We start from the raw sequence: 20,587 nt of genomic DNA, 5'->3' as shown, positions 1-20,587 counted from the left end.
CCAACTGCCAAGTGGGTGAGCAGATAAGCAGAACTGTTACAGCCAACGAGAGTTACGGTTGTTGCAAGAGTATGGGGGATCATTTTGGAATTGAACTGTTTTGCAGGCCATTACAGGGTGGGGCAGGTTTGGTGGAGACAGTGGCCACCGTTGTGGGGTATTTTGCGCGACGGTAATTGCAGCGCGCGTAATAGATATTTCTCGTACGAAACACGAGCCGATGGGATGGGATGAAGATGCTGTAGGATATTTTTTAATAGCTACCTGGCGTTTCGGAGAGACATTGTTGGGAAATTGTTTTCGGATTTGAAACGGTACGGTGCGGGCAGGGATCGAATGGACGGGCGGATGGATCGGCAGTACCATGTACGTGGAAAATCCCTTAATGTCACGAGGATGAGCAGATAATCCCAGGAAAATGGATTTTTCGGACACAATGTTGTTGAGGGTGGTAAGAAAGAGATAGTGCGACCGTAGGGACGAGAGGTAGGGAGGTGCCTTAAAATTGCAATTCCCGAGTATTTGAAGAACCTGCCAGAAGCTTTGTTTGATTTATTGGGAAAGTTTTTGTTTGCCCTCTTTCTACCTGACTGAAATGAGCGATTTAATGAGCTGAAAGCTTAGTCGTAACATACTTTGAAGCATCGCAATAAGCAAGACCATCTGCTGTCTTTAAAGATGTTCTACAGTATGCACTAAGCTAAACATTAGCATTTTGTTAGTCTTACTTTGGTAATTTACAGCCGATGTTTTGCATCCATTACATGTTTTATTTTGATCTGAAACGAATCTTTTGTTTTGGGTAGAGGACAATGAACGCGCACAGTTTGCTGACATGTTGTACGAGAACCAGGAGCATACATGGGTGCACCCAGTCGTGCAAGGGCTTACACGAGCGTAAGCCAAAACATATAACGCAGCAGTTATGTTATGTTAGAAGATGGTTTCAACATTTTGATACAGACACATCCTAAATACGCGCCTTACGGCGAAAGAGCATCAGCCTCCGCTCTGCTGCACTTGGTGAAAGTTTACGAACAGCTATGAGAGAGTAAGACATATATTCAGCAACCGGATGCCGCACCAACTTCATATACAAAAGTTCACTGTGGTGCAGCAGCAAGGGGGGGGGGGGGGGGGAAACCTTTCCATTATTAGAGGATTCGATACACAAAAGGGAATGCTTCTGCGATGTGATGCAAATGATGGGAAAGGTAGTTGCCAAATGAAAAGAAAAAATGAAGTAATGGAGGAGGTTTGCCTAAAGTTACCTTGAACTCGATAACAATAGATAGGAGCAATGTAGTATTTCGTTGCACAATATTTAGGAATTCGTTACCTTGTATAATGTAATTGTTTTCCTGATGTACTTTTTCTCTTTACAAGTATGGTTTTGCATTAAGTTTTATTACGTTTGCTGTTGTGCAGGTTTATTGTACGTTTCTTTACTTTTATTAACGAATGGGAGTTACATCCAAAATATTCAAGGTATGAACAAGCGGGGAAGATATAACTAAGAGCCAGTAAATGAACATAAAAATATTTGACTATTTTGAAAATAACATTTTGAACATCTTAAAGTCGTCCATTTCGAAGCGTACACTACGCCAGCTTCTACTACTGCTCTTCTCGAATCGTAGCAGCATCCAAACAACGCATTATACGCGAGAGCTAAAAATAGTTTCCGTTCTTATATAATTACCGCATTCCAAGCGCTTTATGATTGCTAATTAAACATATTAAATAGACCCCATAAATAGTAGCATCCTACCGACTATTCTTGCGCACGGCGGGACCACGGTATGGAAAAACAATCTCATCTCGCTGCCGTATGTCCTTGGCATAAATTGTTTTTGCTACAAACATCCCGGCTAGTTACGACCCGGACGATGCGGTACGAATAAGAACAACTAACCAGCGAAACAGTCCTATCGAAATAAAGTAAACCGCTACTCCTCCCACCCTCCCCCCCCCCATGCAGTCCCACTAACCGATCCAAATTTATGCCACGTTTTGTTACGAGACAACCGACCAACTGCCGTCCAATCCCGGCATGTCCCGCCATGGATGGATATTTTATTACCATTCCAATTACCGAGATGCCACCTTTTCGGGAAGGCTGCAAAATCGTGATCCTTTTCTGCACAGTAGTTGTGTTTTTTTTATTTTGTTGCTGCTGCTTGCTTTCTTCCAATTTTGCTCAGCTAATGAGGTGGCACTTTTCCTTCCTTCTTCCGGGCGGAATGAGTGGCGTAACAAAAAAAAAGTGTAATAAAACTTCTGCCCGAGGGAGATACGCGAGAAAATTGTAACTGTTTTTCATGCCCAGCAACCGCACCATTCGCGCAGGGGAAAGAATTGTGTTTGCGAAAAGTTATTTATTTATCAGCATGGGACAACATTGTTTAGTTTTCTGTTCCTTAGGTCCCTAATTTTTACTCACATTGGTGAGAAATACGTTCCAATGGGAATGACAGCACTGTTTTCATTTCTAAAATGTTGTGGACGTTGTGGGTGGTTATAGACGTGTTTGATTACTTTGAAACGGTTGTGATATTGTGTGTGTAAAAGTAAAAACAAAAAAACAAAAAATACACGACACGGTGTAGTATTGTGAGGGGCACTTTGTCCATTTCACCAACGTCTTTATTAGAAGCAGATATCCAAGCTCACAACACTACACTACAACGTTTGGTATGAATAATACATACCGAAAGGCGAAGGTTGTCCGTGTGTAAAAGTCCACAAAACACGAGCGGAGTAAACCAGACGTTCGAAATCGAAAATTCGCAACAAAGACACATTCGGTATCACTATGGAGTAGAATGTTCAATATCGCCACCAAGGCATTCGGGCGTTTGACAAAGAAACCGTTTGTCGGAAGATCAACGAACCTAGTCTGATTCAAATAGGGACCATTTTCATGTATTTGCTATTTTCCTAGTCCATTCCTTCGGATTATCCGGAAGGAGAAAGTACCTTCATTATTGATGTCGTTTTGCTTCCTGCAGTCAAACAGTACCGATGCAGTGGATGAATAGAATTTGAAGAAGCGGTCGTATCTGATCCGAAAAAGAAGCAAATGAAGCATTGATGCAAGGGCTATCGACCAGAAGGTCAGCCGGCCTTTCGCATGAAGGATTGAAAAAGAATGCGAAGCATAAAGACGAATATGACCATTCCCTCGATTGCCATAGGTTCGGTGTAGATTAGACACGGTTTTTGGAAAACCTTGTTCAAGAGCAAACCCACCAAGTCTTTAAGGAGCTCTGCCCCTCTGTGCCTGTGTGCCGGTGGCAGTGAACGTTTGTACTACGTAGAGCATTGAATCAGAAAGTATGGGGCAAAGGGGACGAAGACACGTACAAAGGATTCTTCGGTTGGCAGGAGCTTGCTGGCCGGATCGATAGCTTCATCTCTCGACGTAACGAGGTTAGGTGCAGCAACTACATTGAAAAGGCTCGACAAAGGCAGCAGCAAAAGGTCAGAGCGCAAAGCGCTCGTTGCGAAAAGTTTGATGGCAATGAGAGTCCGAAGCAAGCAGGCACTAGAGTTGTCGGTTCGGATGGTACACGGATTACAGGAACGGTAGTGTCGTACGAGCCATCGGGAGGCGTTGAGCCGCATGGTAATGATACGGAATCATCTCGAAGGATCGCTGAATATGCCTTTGTAACCGGCGGAAAGTATCTTCTCGGTTCGTTTTTATTTGTTTGATAAGAGGTTCTTGGGCAGAGGGAAGAATGTAGGGCGCCTATTTTTAGCTCAAGCCTGGGTTTTGCGCGAGCTATGCCGCCATAGCACTGTGGGCTGGTTTTGATGATGGGTGGGTTGAGTTGCCAAAACTGTTGGATCATGGCCAATTGGGATTAAAGAAAAAATGTTTGTGGTGAAAAACAAGTGTTGTATTTTTTCTATTAATTACTCTCGGAAAATATTATGATCACGATCGTTTCGTTGGATAGCGTTTCGTTGTATTTCTTTACAATAAAATTTTGATGATGTTGAAAAAATCCAATTGATAATTTCTTCAACTTCTCATTTCTATCTTTCCCCGATTTTGAGAAATGTCTTCAATTTTTATTTAAATAATAACTCAAGAAACGGTGTCATCCAAGTATACTTTACACAATGTCCCAATACACTTTATGAAAACAGTACGTTTTCAAAATATATTTTAGGGTCCCTCAATTTATTATTCTACTAGGCGTAACTTCCAACGCGAACATGCCGGCTTATAAGGCTTTCGAGACTTATTCAGTACTCCGCTGCCGGATAGTCCGTTCTTGCTACAAGGGAACGATCCATATGAGACAAGAACCCGTGACGGGCATGTTATAAAGTCGTTCTAGTTGACGACTCTACTACGGGACCACCCCAACTAGTCGTTCCGAATAACTAAGAATTTGATATTTGTTTATGAGAATGATTTCCTGTTGTTATAGACTTTTCCACACCCACGGTGTACAGCTCTATCCGCTAATCGTAACCGTACATAGAGTCATAACGACGATACGAGATGAAGAAGAGATTAATTCACAAATGTTCTACTTTTTAGTTTTCCTGCATACAAAGATAAAAACAAATCTCAGAGAAATCAGAGCATGACTCACAATTAGTCATTAGTTTCAATTTTCCACTGTCGCACAATGCACACATAATTTCATTACATACGTTTCACAAGGACCGAAACCCGAAAAAGATTAACTCTTTTTTTTCGTTGAGCTTAAGGCTCAATAATTGCGCATCTCCAGTGGCGTTACTTGATGTAGCAGTCGTGCTTACGTATGCATTTGCTTGTACGGCTACGGGGCTCGAAACTTATCCATCATTTGATGAAACTTGATCTCCGCGCCACCAGACGTCGGCTTCCTCGGGACCGACGGTTTGTGACATCATCATTATCGCAATCTTCATCACCGTCGTCAGCGTTATCCTCTTTCACAACGTTACCCGTCACTAATCCCACCCTCCTCTCCCATTCTCTTTCCTACCTTTTGCCTGACCCTCCGCACAACACGACAGCATTCCTAAGCTGCTAGACCGCCGGCGAAAGGATTATACAGGAGCGGTACAGGACTGACGCATTTGTATTTCGCTCGATCATCGTCACCATTGTCTGTCATCTGTGCCTTTTGTCTACTATACACGTTGTTTCGCTCAGTTCTCTGACTAGCTTCAGCACTTACCGCCTTCGTACTCTCTCACTCGTGCTTTCACTTCTCTGTTGAACGGTGATGGTGTTGGGTTGATTTAATTTATGCTTCACATGTTTGACGTTTGCAGCCTCCTCTGGGACTTTTGGGTAAACAATAGGAAAAACTGCTAACACTCGACGTATGAAATCGTGAATGGGTAGTCGTTTTCTCCCTCTCTCTCCTTTCCTCTTGCGCTGTGGTGGCTATCAAGGGTGGATGGTAGCACAAATAGTGTTCTAGATAATCAAAGCCTTGGTTCTGATCCAGTGCTGGTGAAAAGTACATTCGAGAGAGCAAAAAAAAAAGCAGACCGAAAGTTGACATTGGATGTCACAGAACCGATGATGTTTGGTGGAGTGTAATTTACCCAATTGCTAGAGTAGAGTCAACAGAATGATGGGCAGATTTTGGTACAGGGCTTAGTCTGTCCATTTGGAATGAGCGATAAAGCTAAAAATAATTATTTTTATCTTGTCACAAATACACAATCACGACATATGTCCTACATATTCAAGTGGCTCTGACAGTATCCAGCACACGTTTTCTCCATCATAAATCTAACATTAAAAAAATGACCATATTCCAAATCTTGCTGCTGATTTGCTCCCGCTAGTGACAGCGTTGAGAGTGATGTTTAGAAAAAAAAAGCATAACGAAAGGCAAACAGTATGATAAACACGACGATCGTTCTGATTGTGCACAATACATTGAACAAACGTACGTATCATGAAGTGGACACGGTACTATTTTCGTAGTTTCCGGTTTTTGTTGCGATTTGTTTTTGTCAAACAAAGTAAAAACTAGAGCAATAAAATATGCATCACAAAACACGAAGAGAGAAAAACTGAAACAAACTCCAGCAATGTGCGAATGCATGTCAATGTTGCTGAATTTCACCTTTTTCCCTCGTTTGTCACAATCGGTGAAGTGGCAGCGTCCCTTCCCAGGGGATGGTCGTTCGTGTGATTGTTTGCATTTGTATAACCTGTGTTTGTGTCATTTTTTGTTTGTGTATAAATTTAATCGAATCATATACAATCAACTCGATGTGCCACCGGTAAGTTGAGCTTCCGATTAAGGTTTCTCCTCGCACGTAACGGGTGTGATGGGAATGAAGACAGGCAACGTATTGGAATGCAAATGGACAGGCTAAATCACATTTCAAAACACAGCGTGTCCCACAATAGAATTGACAATATAAGAAGAAAAAAACAAGAAAAAAAAACAAAACACAATATTAAAAGTAAAAGTATTCAAACATTCACAGCTGATTGAATGACTACAAATAATACCGGACAGATGTTTCGGAACAAAGTTGATCAGATGAGCGAAAGCCGCAACATTACGCTGTTTTTTCGTTGTCCTTCTTTTCCACGCTCAACTTTTCGCCCCACACCGCACCGGACGTCTAAACAAATTGAAACGATTTGTTTGTTTGTCCGATGTTTGATGAACAGTCAATCACGGACGAAATAAATGGCTCACGATGTTTGTGGTCAGGGGAGAAACGCTCGGAAGTTGATCGCATTATTCTGACCGTCATCCCTCGAGGACAGCTGGTTTATCTTGATGGTGGTTGGTTGAAGGTGAATTATTTGACGTTGTACGATTTGAGATAATGAAATTTTGATCGTTTACGTAAAGTTCTTTCTAGTTCACCAGGATCATCATGAATGTAAAAGAGTTAAGTTAGCTTTATTCGTAAGTTGGTAGGTTTTTGTAGTTTAGTCAGTACTTAGTCTCATTAAAGCTGGATTAGACGCATCAGTTTTATTTGCGCAATCGTTTTATTTATTCTATTAGTGTATATGGGTTGTGTTTTTTATGCGATTTTTTAATCTTTTTCAATTTGAATGAGGATGTTTTATATAAGAAAATGAGTAAAACAAGAAAACAATTATTTTAAACTCTTACGGAGCACTTCCACCATTGGTTCTATATACATTTATTTTCGATCAGTTTGAGTATGGTCGCGTAGTGGAGATATGCTTGTTAAATGAATTAAATATTCTAATTCAACAAGCAACACAACAGGAGCTCGATTGTGTACCAAATCGACAATTTATAAATAAATATCGTGCACGTGCTGTACAGGCTGCTGGTACCAAACATGTTTACTCCGTTGGAAGGTACTAAAAGAGCAGTGCGGTATAAAGGTGTCGCACAATACTCGTACATAAGAGTGGCATATTATTGCCAAAATAAATGTAAGATAAAAAAAAAACATCCCTAAATTACCCTACTAAACATGTATATGCAGCACGACATCACAGCATCAACGCCCAACCCATTCAAGATTCAATCGTAAAGCTTCATCACCCCCGAAAAAGCGCAAAAGTTAATAATAATACACCGACCCCATGTCGGGCACAACTTTCGCTATCATTTCTCGCGCATCATTCGCGATGATTCCCCGTGCTACCCCGTTGAACTTTCTTTGTCTTCTTGTGCACAACGGGTGCACTGGTGGATGGGTGGGTGGGTGGGTGGTAACGTAGAACCGTTCCCGCATCTCAAACTTTTGATCAAAGCAAACGAAAGCAAACATGAAATTCGCTTGCTCGCTCGAATATTTAGCAAAGTGAAAAGAAACGGCTAGCGGACCGAAAGACAACAGTCGCAATCCGTAAAGTCACTCAATTTGGCACGTAATTTTACACCAGCAAAAAAAAAAAAAAACGGTCGGGCAAATAAAAAAAACTAGCGATTTCCATTTCGCATGATACAGCAGAGTCGTTACGTTGTTTTGTGCACACAAATACCAGTGCCATTTGCAGGCGTACACTCGGACAGGGTGAGCGTGCGTCAAGGGCATTCGAACGTTCCCGTACACCTGAGCAGCTTTAAGTGGCCCGAGGAAGAAGGTGAAGGAGAGGGGAGATGAGGTGGAGGAGAGCACGAGTGAAAGTGTAAGCCCTAACAAGCCCCACTTTGTTGTGCGTGTGGAAGTTTGATTGTATGGTGGTTCTTGTTTAAACTTTTTTTCCTGCTACTGTGTTGGTCGGTTCGTTGACTGTCGCTTCTCGTTTAGTGATTCCAACGGTCGTAAGTTGATTGAGCAAAAGCGTGGCAACAGAGAGCGCCGCAACTGTACTATAGTAATATTCTACACACGTTGCTTACGCTTTTCAGCGCTTACATCCGACAGATCATACGAGCGAGATGCTAACAGCAAGCAGCAATCAGAAAGCGTCTTATCAATTTTTAAAATTTTGTGTTTCCTCTCCTTGTTTAGAGCCGGGTGAGGGTGAATGAAGACTTGCAAAAACAGACGAGCATACCCCGACGGGGGCAAAAAGTTTCGCAATATCATGCATGTGTTTTTTTTTGGTTTTTTGTTCAGAGAAATTATGTTATGTGTGTACGTTTGAATGTGTTGCTTACGATGTTGCACGCTAAGGGGAAAATCAATTTGCCTTCTCCACGAATGGTTTGCCCTTGTCTCGCTGCCCGGTTCTCAAGCAGCAGGAAAGTAAAGGAAGGGTAAGATTTTATCAGTGTTTTGATGTTCCGCAAACTAGTTTATGAAGCGCGCAACATTACAGTCACCCCCTCGGCTAACCCCTTTCGCAGATTCTTTTTTTTTAAGTGGTTCACTCAGCCACCGTATGGTTTTGCAGATGTGCACGTAAGTACGTATGCCCTCTTTTTTTTTTACTACCGCACATTCAAAGCCACCGCGTAAAGTGGCAAACGCATTCTGTTTGCTCTACCGCCCCAGTTAGTGAAGTAAGAACGTTCAAACAACATCCGACCGGTACTAAATTATGAATAAAAGTTTGTACACCTGAACCGGCGGAGCAGCGAACGAGCGAAACGAAATGCCAAGAACGCTCGCGTGCCCTTTGAACTTGTCATGCACGCCAGAACACTCACAAACGCATATAGCACACCTTAAACATAAAAACACACACACACACACACACACACACCGAATGGCACACCATAAACCCAGGAAGGAAGCATTCAGGTAAGCTTTATCAAACGCGTAGGCGAGTTTGGTTGTGCTTCTTCTGAGCATTGTGTGTGTTTGTTTTTATTGTTGTAGTCTTCATCTTCCTTTTGAAGTCAGAAAATGTTTTACCCACAGTACAACAAAAAAACACCAACCAAGGGGGCTGCGTTTTGAAGTGTCCATACCGCTTATCTCCATGGTGTAGCGCGTTCAACAAATTCTGTGCGATTTTCGGCGAGTTTTGATGAGTTTTCGCACGGTGGCCACTCTCTATTACCAGTGCAAGACCGCACATACACACAAAGCTTGCTAACAGCACGAAAGTACTTTGCTGCTACACATACTGCCACTGCGCGACGGTGGTAAAGTGGCCACGTGCGTATACACCGTCAGTACTGGTCGGTTGACTCTGCGTTGTTTGGTTAGTTTTGAGGAATTTCACGCAGCATCAGATGACGGTACATAAGATGGAGAGAGGGAACTGAAATGCTTTTCCCGGAGAAATGCTTAAACTGGGGTGGTAAAAAAAGTAACATTCTGTCCTTCGTCAACTGTAACACGCTGGGTGTGACCGTCGGGTTGGTCCTAGAGCCCTAAAAATGTAATGTACAGAGTAGCAAACAAAGGCAAAAATAGCTTCATCTGGTACTGAAAGCTGGTACCACACGTTTCGAAAGCAGACAGTAAGGAAGGTAATGTTATGAGCGTTAATATTCAACACTCACGCAAAAGCACATAAAGACGGTGACGGTGAGGAGGCACGATGTCTGCCCAGTGCCGCGATGCCCTGTTTCCGTTCGTTTTCCGCCCGACGTTATCGGGCGTTTTGCTCATTGACGTTTTTATGTCTATGTGTCCCGTGTCATCGAAATGATGATTTGCCGCTGCTGTTGATGCTGTGTTGCTGTTGATTGAGGGGTGGGAGGGAAGGAGGGGCGAGGGAAGAACCGTTTTCAGAAAGCAATGCACAAGCGGAATACCCATCAATATCTTCCTTCCAGTCGGTTTCCGATCGTGGCCCGCATCATCCGTGCCGCGTTGGTTCATTCGGCCAAGAAATTGACAGACTGTTGAGATGGTTCACGTTCGCCAACTTTGCGCTCGGAAACGGTTGGCTCTAGGTGTCGCGCTGTGGCCAACCGGCGAAGCGAACGTCGAGTTGTCGGAAGCATTGCAAGAATGGGACCCAAGCTTTACGTTTCACTTGGCCTCCAACATCCCGAAGTCGTCAATTTTTCGCCCGGCAGTTTTCATACTCTTGCACCACTGGCAGGGAGACGGGAATGTGGAAGCTGGGGAGCAGTTGTAAAGAAAAAGGTGGGGCAAAAAAGTCGCCCAGCTCGCCGGACTTTTTGATGGCTTTTTTTCGAAATGATGATTGAGATTAGATTTCATTCAGTTCAGTTCCGTGTTGGGGCGGCCGGCTAAAGATATTGTAGTGGGTTTGGGTGAAAAAGGAGACAGTTTTGTGGCCAGCATTTTATTACCGCCCGCAGCCGAACAATGGGCTGTTGTATGGTCCTACCAGCAGGCCGAAGAAAATGTCCTCCCTACACGACTCAGGCGATTGAAAATCGGAAAAAGTTGAAGTGCAAGTTGAAGCCGGAGAGCTGCTCCCCTCTTCTGCGTTTGGTGAAGAGCGGCGAAGTGCTGAATACATAATATCAAACACAATCGAATCGAGTTTTTCCGGATTTTTTTTCTTCTTTACCTAATGAAGCCACATTTTGTGCTTCTTTACGTTGTGTGAGTTGATCGAAAATTATTTCTGCTTCGTGGCCAGTTTTTTTTCTTCTTTTCTTTGAGCGCGATGTTGTCGATAGCACAATATCCCATCAATGTCATAATGTTTCAGAGTGAAAGTTACTTTTTGGCAGTCTATATCTTCTGTGAGTCTTGATGACACAATTACACACTGGGAGAACGAACATCTGCATTATCTGATAGATTGTGCGAAAGATTTAAATGGTTTGATGTGGGTTAGGTGTTTTGGTTCCTTAGTTGTGCTCGTCACCTTAGGGATATCGACATAATTTTTTACCATAATTCTTATATATTCTACTTTTATGTGATTTAAATAATCTTACTGTTAAAATCCAAGACAGGGTGAGGCATCAAAGTAAAATAATTTTATTTCCTAACGTTACCAAACATTCAAAAGTCAAATGAAACTGCTATATTTTATTGTTACCCACGGCAATGAAATCGCCATTGAAATAGCATTTCCATCTCACCAACTCTACAAACCGACCTCAATCAAAATACAATGTCCATCCGAAAAAAAAACCGGTAGCTGCGGGTAAATAAACGCCGGGAATGTTCAACAAAATCAACAAAATGCCGATATGAGGTCGATCTCACGCCTCTATGCCCACGTCACCGAGCTGCCGGGCTGCTGGGCTGTGCACGGGTGTGCACGCGTTGGCATAGCGCCAGGGATAAATTTATTATGCTCCATGGAGACCGCGACTAAGATATTCATCGGCCGTGCTACCACCACCAGCAGATCGGGAAATTTTATTTGCGAAATAACAATACATTTATAGTTTTGCGCCGCACTCTGCAAAAACAGACACAGTGACGGCGGCTTGACTGGCGCGGGATGGAACAAGGAAGACAATATATCGGGAAGCCCTCTGCTGCTCACGGATGGGTGGCGATGAGTTAGAAAGGTTTTAGCAGTATTAGTAGCTGACAACATGGTTTTTATCGTTTGCACGTGGAACCTATAAACGAGAAACGTTCGTATGTGTGTGTGTATTTGTATATGTTCGTAAAACGTCTTTGGTTGTGTATTTCAAGATTTCGTTAAAGAAAATAACAGTACTCAACTGGACAATCCACACGAAAAGAACTAGTTACTGCGAAAAACAAATAATACCAATGTGTGTTTGTAAAAAAAAAACTAGGTAGTTGTTATGTAGGTATCAATATGCGCAGATATGAAGGTGCCTACAAGTAAGCTACCGTTTTACTTGTATTTTTAAAGCATTCTTTTGAAACATATTTCAATTCATATTTCTACTATTGTCAAATTGTACAAATATTTAAAGATTTTGTTTAAAATAAAAACAAGTCAAATCCTAGATGTTTAACATTGAATAGTGCGTTCATACTAATTGAATCTCAAAAGTGCTGTGTGTATTGAAAATTTCCACAACATTAACCTTACAAAATGCGTTTCATCATGCGGCGCAATCTCCATTTAACCCTAATCAAAGAAAGCAAGCGTCCTACTTAACGCAGCACACGAAATATGGTAATATTTTTAGCTTCATTAAGTCGCATGATAAGACGCTGTTCTGATTGCGCCATACCCAGAACTGAGCTAATGAAGACAAATACGGCACCAGCAGTGCTGTGTGTAGCGCTCCATCGAGCCATCGAGAACCGTCGAGCGTGCTGTTTCTGGTTCCTCCGGGACGCCTCACTAGGGCCGTAGCACGGGGTGATTATAAATTACTTCCAATCTCGGTTGACGATTAATTATTGTCTACGCAAAGCTCTCACTCTCGCTAACACCAGGTTACCTTTGCGCGTGGAAGATTTGGTGCTACCTTTGCCGTTCAGGAGCAACGAGCAAGCGACGGTAGTAACAGATGGCCGGTAGCAAATGCCTGTGGTCTAAACTGTTCCAGGGCATCCAACTTTGGCAGCAGTGCTCTGCTGGGAAATATCTTATCAATCACTTTTTGCTTTGAAGTATTTCGACACACGAAGCGAGGAACAGTTTTGCTGATACTTTGGCATCTCTTTGAAGTTTTATCAGCCGGTAGTTAGATAGAAGCTGTTAATTGTCTATGCGATTCAATTGGACCTCTTCAAAAAGAATTAAAAATCCTTAAATTGAAATATCACTTTAGTTTGTTTAATGCATGTTTAAAAATATGTGCGTTGAAAATTATGTTTTGTTAAAAAAAAATAAATAAATTTAGAATAACGATCATTTTGGCCGTTCTTGCCAAAATTCTGACTGAATTCAGATCCTTTTATATTAACAAAAAATATATTGACACACTGTATATAGTGAGGATGACGACATGCTGCATACAGTACCGAATGTGAAAGCCGGAAGGAGTCCCATTTTCATTCTATTCAATTTGTCGATTGAAATCAAACATTTTAGCATCGTGGAATGTCGAATTGTCAGCGTGAGTAATATATCGAGCATAACAATAGAGCAGCATAAATAACAATTTTGATCAAGGAAGATTAACGCAAATCGTGTATCAGTCGAAATGCTCTGATAAACGACCATAGCTGGAATGATCTAAACAAACGGTATGCATCGATAAATAAGATTAAAAAAATAATTTGAACTGACTTATTCATCTGATATGCTGTCTGGGCTCAACATTTGTCTGACAAGGTCTCAACAAGTATATACCGAAGCCCTGAAAAATAAAATCTTTTCTATTCATGCTTCACTTTTTTCGGTTTATAAATTCAGCGAAAAGAAAAATTTCGAGAAACAAGGAACAAAAACCGTAGCCTAAAGTTCAAAACCAAATTTTCTACTCGAATGTCAAACCATTACACTGGAAAAGCAGTCTCTGTTGTGGACATCAACAAAAAAACTCTTCACATCCTTCACATAAATAAATAACAAAATCGAACAGAAAAACCGCCTGGGGAGCTTTTGCTAACAGAACCAAAGAAGAGAGCGACGGCGAGGAATAAAAAAAGAGAAAATCTTGTTTGATATTTGGTTACATCATTGTGTCGCAGTATGATTTGTTGAAGTACTGGCTCCACAGCAGGCTTACAGGCACCGCTCAATGCTGGCTGTTTGTCGCCAAGCACAAGTAGCGACACCAAAATGCGATGAGACTTATTTTACTTGTTTTTTTTCTGAGCGCCTGCCTGTGTTACCAGCATCCAGAAAGATCGAGTTGCCTATTTTACGATGGCAGCTGGTCAGCAGGCAGCTTTTTGGGGAAAAATATGAATGAAAATAAAATAAAGGGTCTAATGGTAATGCGGTAAGTAAAGATTCCTGGCGGGAAGCACACAGACCCAAAAAAATATCCCAAAAAAGAAAGGAAACGCCGCCCGTTGTTTATTTGTATCGTACCAGCGATGGCCTACGTGTTTCCGATACGTGAGTGCGTTTACATTTTGGGGTGACACGTTTTCGTTTGATTTATTATATCGACTCCTTGGTGTGACACGTTTCATTAGCAGCCGTGTCTTGAAGGCGAAGCAGCCTTGGGGCATCTCAGACTTCAGCTCACCAGAAGCGTCACGCGGTGCCGAAACATACATCTCTGGTCTCGACCAGTGCTATTCAATGAGGCAGAAGATTTATGCCATAATCGAAATGCGCCGTTAGCATCACTTACGTGATCGGTTTTAATCGAAGTAAAAAATCTGTAGCCTCTAGTGTACGGGTCAACCGCCTGTAGCAAAAGAAAAAAACAACACATAGCAGTAAAATTCATCCACAAAGTGGGTAAAATAAAAAAAAAATCCATACAAAAATAGTTTCACTCAAGAGTGCTTGTTCTCGAGTGCGGTTGTTGAAAAATTATGTCATCATTTAGCGGTAAACATAAAAAAACAAAATCACAAACACTTTAATACAATACGCTAGAGCACCAAAAACGATTCTATCACTACGAACAATCAACGAGAGCGGAAATCATATTCAGAGCAGGCGTGATTGAAATGTTGTGGTAAAGTTACACACTACCAGGCGCCTCCACCAACTATCCGTTGGACACCAGGCGTCTCCATTGTTGAAGCGAGTTTGTACGATAGTGAAATATATGGGTAGGGAGGGAACGGAAAAGCGTGGTATGCGCGTGCGGCACGGTAAAAAAATCCAATAGCACACAGAGAACGGTCCCGGAACCGTCAATATTGATGATGATGATGATGAAGCTGGCAGCGGTTTGAGAATAAGTTGACCGAACTTCCTGTTGGGTGTTGGTTTGTCGCGTCCAACTGTGAGCAACGGGTGTTGGGATAAGTACAATCTGCTGTAAGAGTTGTTGCAGGCGAGGGAAAATGTTGGTGGAAGTATATGACGATGAATATGTTGGGAATGCATTTTGTATCACGAAAGTGAAACATTTTCCTCGTGGAGTTTGTATCCGGTTTTAGTTCAATTTAAAGGAATGAAAGTTTAGTTTGCAAAAACCGAGTGAAAATATATTTGAAATAAATTTATAAATAAGCACACCCAATCAAAAAATAAATAACAATAATTATAACATGTTCCTTTTTTTCGAAAATTGACAGCATGGTTTAAGAACTCAATGAAAAACAAAACAAGTTTTATCGTAAGAATTCATTAACAGGGCCTGATGTAATTAGGTCATTTCGCTTTGCGGAAGTTGGGCAGTGTGGCCAGATGATCAATATTTATTTGCTCTTTAAAAAGTCCTTGTAAGTGCCTCTAGATTGTGGCCCTTAAAAGTTGTGAAGGATGCTAGAATATAATGATCCATTTTCATTTGGCATAATTTATAAAGCACTCAACTGCACTCTGTTTACATTCGATGTTCATGCTTGTGCTGATGTTTATAATCAATTGCTGCTTAATATTTCAAACTAAAATAGGATTTTAAGGCACAAAGTTTTTTGTGTACAGCCGGATACAAAACTTTCTAGAAAGCAGAATTTGAAAGTGATAAATTTTTAATACAATTTGGATTTCGTGGCAAATCTTGCTATTTATGTTCGTTTCAAAAGGGTGTGTTTTTATAGATCATACAGAAGATGTAATTTTTTTAGCTTTTCATATGTTGTCTTTTGAAATAAAATAAGCTCTTTTTGATTCCCTTTCATTACCATGCCCATAATCGTTGCTTACAAAATCACTGATCGATCATCCTAGTGCTGCCAAATGAACAATAATTTTATCCCATTTATCGGACACATTACATTAACCATCGAAAATCTACGTGCATACGCCTCATCACTTTTCAGATGTAGCAAATTACAGAGCTTCCAATTCCATCAATAATCAAACTGATCTAAAATCGTGAAACGATGGTTGGTTTCATTCTTCGATGTCCTGCTGATGAAATAAGAAAATTATATGAGCCGATTCACTCAAACGGTAAACTAGCGCCGATTAACCGGAGGCCGGAGAAGCCACGGCCAAGTTAACTGAAGCCAAAAGGCGAACGAGAAGCAAAATCAATACCAGAATCAGCATCGTCCGTTAAGTTGACGGTGTGTGCTCGCTTGCGTCCTTGCCAGAACAGGCAGCAGTCACAAAACACGCGGTGCTGCTCGCTGGCCTAATGACGTTTGCGGCGCGGAATTAATTGAAATCGATTTTTCATTCCAGCAGCAGTCAAAAACGAGCGTGTGTCCGTTTCGATCGGCTTAAGGTTCTCGGTGCCCGTGTGCTTTGGCTAGTGGATTTACAGCGGAAAGAGAAGATTTGAAGTGTTTTCACGTTTTCCTTTCTCTTTTTTTTGGCATTGATTCAACACGATCAAAGATTTCCGAGTGTGCGGTTCTATTTGGCTGAACGTCTTAAAAAGGGGCACACAGCATAGCTGATGAGAAGCTTTCGATAAAGCTCAATGGTTGGCGATTTAATGCTGGTTAGTTTGCGGCTTCTGGTCTCTTTAAATGAGCTGGCATTTAGATGAGCAATCTAGAGATTACAATTGGAGTTGTTTTGTTGAAAAATGTCTTTATCTTTAGTCGGTGGGTTTTAAAGCAAAATGGTTCATAAGTATTAGCAGAAGGATATTCGACTTGATTAGTATTTGGTATTTGTGTAGGAAAAATCAAAAGACGCACAATACGGTGAAATTACAAGACACGAAATTATTGAAGTGCAGTAACAAAATGTAATAGAAACTTGCATACAGTATTTTGTGTTTTGAATATTAAACAAATATTTAGCATTAATTTGAAGTAAAACTAATAGCTTATATTTTTCGTTAGTTTTGCAAAATTTTAGAATTGAATGTGAAATTAGCTTGTAGGTAATAGGCAATAGTAGGAAAAACCAACGAACAACATGGCCAATCAAATCAATTTCGGTGCGTCCGGAGCCGTCCTACACATCTGACTCAGTGTGCCGCAGTGTGACCCTCGTTAGAGTTTATGCTTTGCCCATTTTCTTGCCCGTGTTCGTTTCCACATTCATTATTCACGAATCAATTTACCATCGACTCGAATGGTGTACACAAAAACGACGACCTTGTGACTCGGTGCTCCGTTCTCGGAGCCCCATTTGCCGCTTCCCTTTGAGCACTGCCCGTTCACTCCTTCACTGCTCTCGGTTGACTTTTATCCCTGGTGCCTAGTATTTTTCCCTCTCGTGGGAACAACCTACATGACGACGTCCATGCTCTGCACAGCAAAGTAGCGACATTTTCTACCGAACAAAAGAAAACCCCGTCCGAACAGCGGGCGCACAACACGTGCGCATTTTGATTGAATATTTCTCAGAATGCAACACCATCGCAACGTGAGATAAATATCACGCCAAGCGGTGCTGTGTCGGCAGCAAGGAGCTCCTGCCAAAGCAGCATGACAAATCAACATTTCAGAGGAAGCGAGAGACAAGACACTCGGTACGAACGAGTTGAACAGTTCGGTCGATCGGGGGACAGTCCCACAAGCTAGATCTCGCTCATCATGCTCCTCAATTCAACCGCCCACAGATGCGCCTGCAAAAGGATTATTGAGCACAAAATAATGAACTGGCCGAATGAACCTAATTGATGCTGCCAGCTGGTTTCCAGTTACCGGAGTAAGGGGTTGGAAAATACGCTCTATCCGGGTTCCGCGTTCTCGCCGTGGGTTCGCTGGCGTGGCAACAACGGATCTTTTCATCTCGCGTCATGAGTCGAGCATAGTTTCGTAACGAAATGTTCGAGATGTGATTCACCGATTTACACCGGAATGAGGCAAAGCGAGCTATAAAGATTATAAGCTGTGCCATGCTTCTGCCGATGCTGTAGTGAACGTATTTTCCCTGAACTGATAATAATGTAATCTTCCGCCCTGTCCGACGCCCCTCTGTCTTCCTTGGTTTAAATTTTCTGTCGGGTGCGATGTGTTGATTTGCAGCAAAAGCATATTGGCTTAATTTTTGGATGTTGTTTTTATGGTGGTGTAAGACGACTTGTGCAAGATTTAATCATCATTAAATTATTTCCTCCCTACGATACCTGTAACATTGTCGAATACGCTTTGGCTGCTGTAAAAAGAAGAAAAAACAAAACCAAACCAACATCCTTTCACGTGAAGGGATTGGCGAAAAATTCATATTCAGATTCAGCAGCCGGAGGGGTTTCTATCATAAAAGATGGTCCAAATATCTAACGTTGGTTCCGAGAATAATGTAAAATAAAAGCAAAAAAGAGACTATCACAAGCTATTTTTAGTTTGTTGTGCAAAACAGCAGTAGCTACGTTAGACGGCGCAAGTAATTTGATAACTGGTTAAACTTTTACGATTGACGTCAGACGAAATGTATAGCAAATGATGCTTCACGTTGATAAAAAGATATGTTATTTGAGTTCTTGCATGTGATAATTGTTCCGTGTATTGTAAAGAGCATAGGTAGTTGAATTTATATTTTGTGCAACCAATTTGTGCTGCATAACATGAATTGCGCTCAGGTGTAGCCCTTTTTTTTTAAATAAATTTCAAATATAAACGATAATTACTCTCTACCGAGTAATGCACTGTTGATTGGTTGGAAGCTTCATTAAAATCGCGTCAAATTTCAATCATATTTTCTGCCAATTTTTCACGTCTCTGTATCAAATGTTTGATTTCCCCCGTCTCCCTATGATAAAAAACACAGGCATTATAGTATTACATAAACAGGTTTCCTCCGTGCTGTACTCCTAGTAAATGAGTGTGGGCGTAAAATAAAAACAGTTCACATTGTTTGACTGCAAATGACACCGGATCTCATACCAACGTGGTAGGCGTGTGTGGTTTTATATCTATTTTCTGATTTCAAAATTTCCAATCAATGTGAATAAGTGTACGCGGGTGGGAAAGAAAGTAAAATCAAAACAAAACACACACATATCCACAGCAACACACATGGCTCGTGTTTCGATTAGTGATTTTTCATCTCCGTCCGTCCGTAGTGGAATCAGGTTGTCGGTTCCATCGATGGTTCCATCGAAACCAGTCAATGTTACGGGCTGATGTGCATGTAAGCGGGAAATTGAATTTGAATACCATTCGGCAAATCTCCAGTAGCTTACGTCCCTCGCACTGCAGTCGTGCCACCCTGCGCATACGGAAGTAGAAGCATGTCATGCTTAGCGGGCAGGAAAGGGTGTCGCTTGGGAAGAAAGCATCCAGCTACCCGTAGGACAGGGACGGTCGTGACGCAAAAGCCGAGCCAACTTACAACGTTCACAATGGTGCTGCTTTCACATGGAAATGGCATGCAAACAATGAAAATGTGGTTGTGTCGCGTCATGAGTGAATTTTTTATCATATTTTTGAGTTCCGGTTTCGGTATGCCGGAAACTGGGAACATCCTGACAAAACAGGACGTACGGAAAAATCGATCAAAAATCTTGCCAAAGTTTATGTTTCTTTAATGAGTCTAATCATGGTTCTTTTTCTTCTTTCTATTTTTGTTTTCAGGTACCTTCATGCAATTGTATTGCATGCCAATTACATCATGTTTGCAGCGTTGGTTCGATAGGAAAAGTTAACCGTATTCGCACATAGTTTTGGCAAAGGTATTATTCACTCGCAGAAAAGCAATTAGGTTTATGTATTTTTAATTATTTTGTGCGGAATGGTTTGTATTTAGCAGTTTCTTGAGTTTCTATGAGTGTGTGCGTCAAACATTGATTTGATAATGAATGTTTGCAAAGCATAATTATTTCCCTTGTTTTCTCTGCTTTGTATAGCTTTCCGTTGTCCAAACAACTAATGATCCGGAACAATTAAGCTTTCAGCGTCCAATTTAAAACCAATTTTGGTAATTTAATTTATCTACCTCTTGTTTAGTTCGTTAAAGGCAACGAGATTGTTCGCAATACTTGGATGATACGAACAAAGACACCACTCTTCACACAGGCACAACAATATAAGAAAGAAAATGTGCAATTACTCCACCAGGACAGATTCTAGAAACAATGCCATTGAATAGAGCCGCACACATACACCCACACATACAGCAAACAAATTGCTTTCAAAAGTAAACGAAAAATGGGTTTCCTTTTGCATTTCTTCCCACTTTGCTCCAAACAGTCCCCGCGCAAACTTTTGCCAATTTATACACAAAAGCGATGGTACGCCGCTTAGTGACGTTTACGAATGAAACGAATAAACAGCGCTACAACACCGTCCCAAGAGAATAGCAGAAAGGATATTCATACACACACACACAGACACAAACACATAGCTATACAAGCGCCGTGTTATTCTTGCAGTTTTCCTTTTGGCTAAAACTGACTTTTGACTTAATTTTCGTCTT

General features: G+C 41.5%; 2 protein-coding genes across 8 annotated transcripts in view; one reads left to right on the top strand and one right to left on the bottom strand.

Annotated features, from left to right (window-relative positions):
* LOC1271543 (uncharacterized) overlaps positions 1-20,587 on the bottom strand; it is a 178,745-nt gene that overhangs the window by 50,334 nt on the left and 107,824 nt on the right. The gene's annotated exons all lie outside the window — the stretch shown is intronic.
* LOC11176136 (uncharacterized) overlaps positions 1-20,587 on the top strand; it is a 129,685-nt gene that overhangs the window by 10,488 nt on the left and 98,610 nt on the right. Inside the window, exon 2 of one of the 7 annotated variants that reach the window (XR_009764523.1) lies at positions 19,747-19,844. The exons of the other annotated variants lie outside the window; for them this stretch is intronic. The gene's annotated coding sequence lies outside the window, so the exon portion shown is untranslated. The remainder of the gene's footprint in view (positions 1-19,746; positions 19,845-20,587) is intronic. 7 annotated transcript variants of the gene reach the window in all.

The sequence above is a fragment of the Anopheles gambiae genome, chromosome 2 (genome assembly GCF_943734735.2).
Source record: "Anopheles gambiae chromosome 2, idAnoGambNW_F1_1, whole genome shotgun sequence".
NCBI classification, from domain to species: domain Eukaryota; kingdom Metazoa; phylum Arthropoda; class Insecta; order Diptera; family Culicidae; genus Anopheles; species Anopheles gambiae.
The sequence above is the reverse complement of the archived record's forward strand: the minus strand, read 5'-3'. Positions and strand labels throughout refer to the sequence as shown.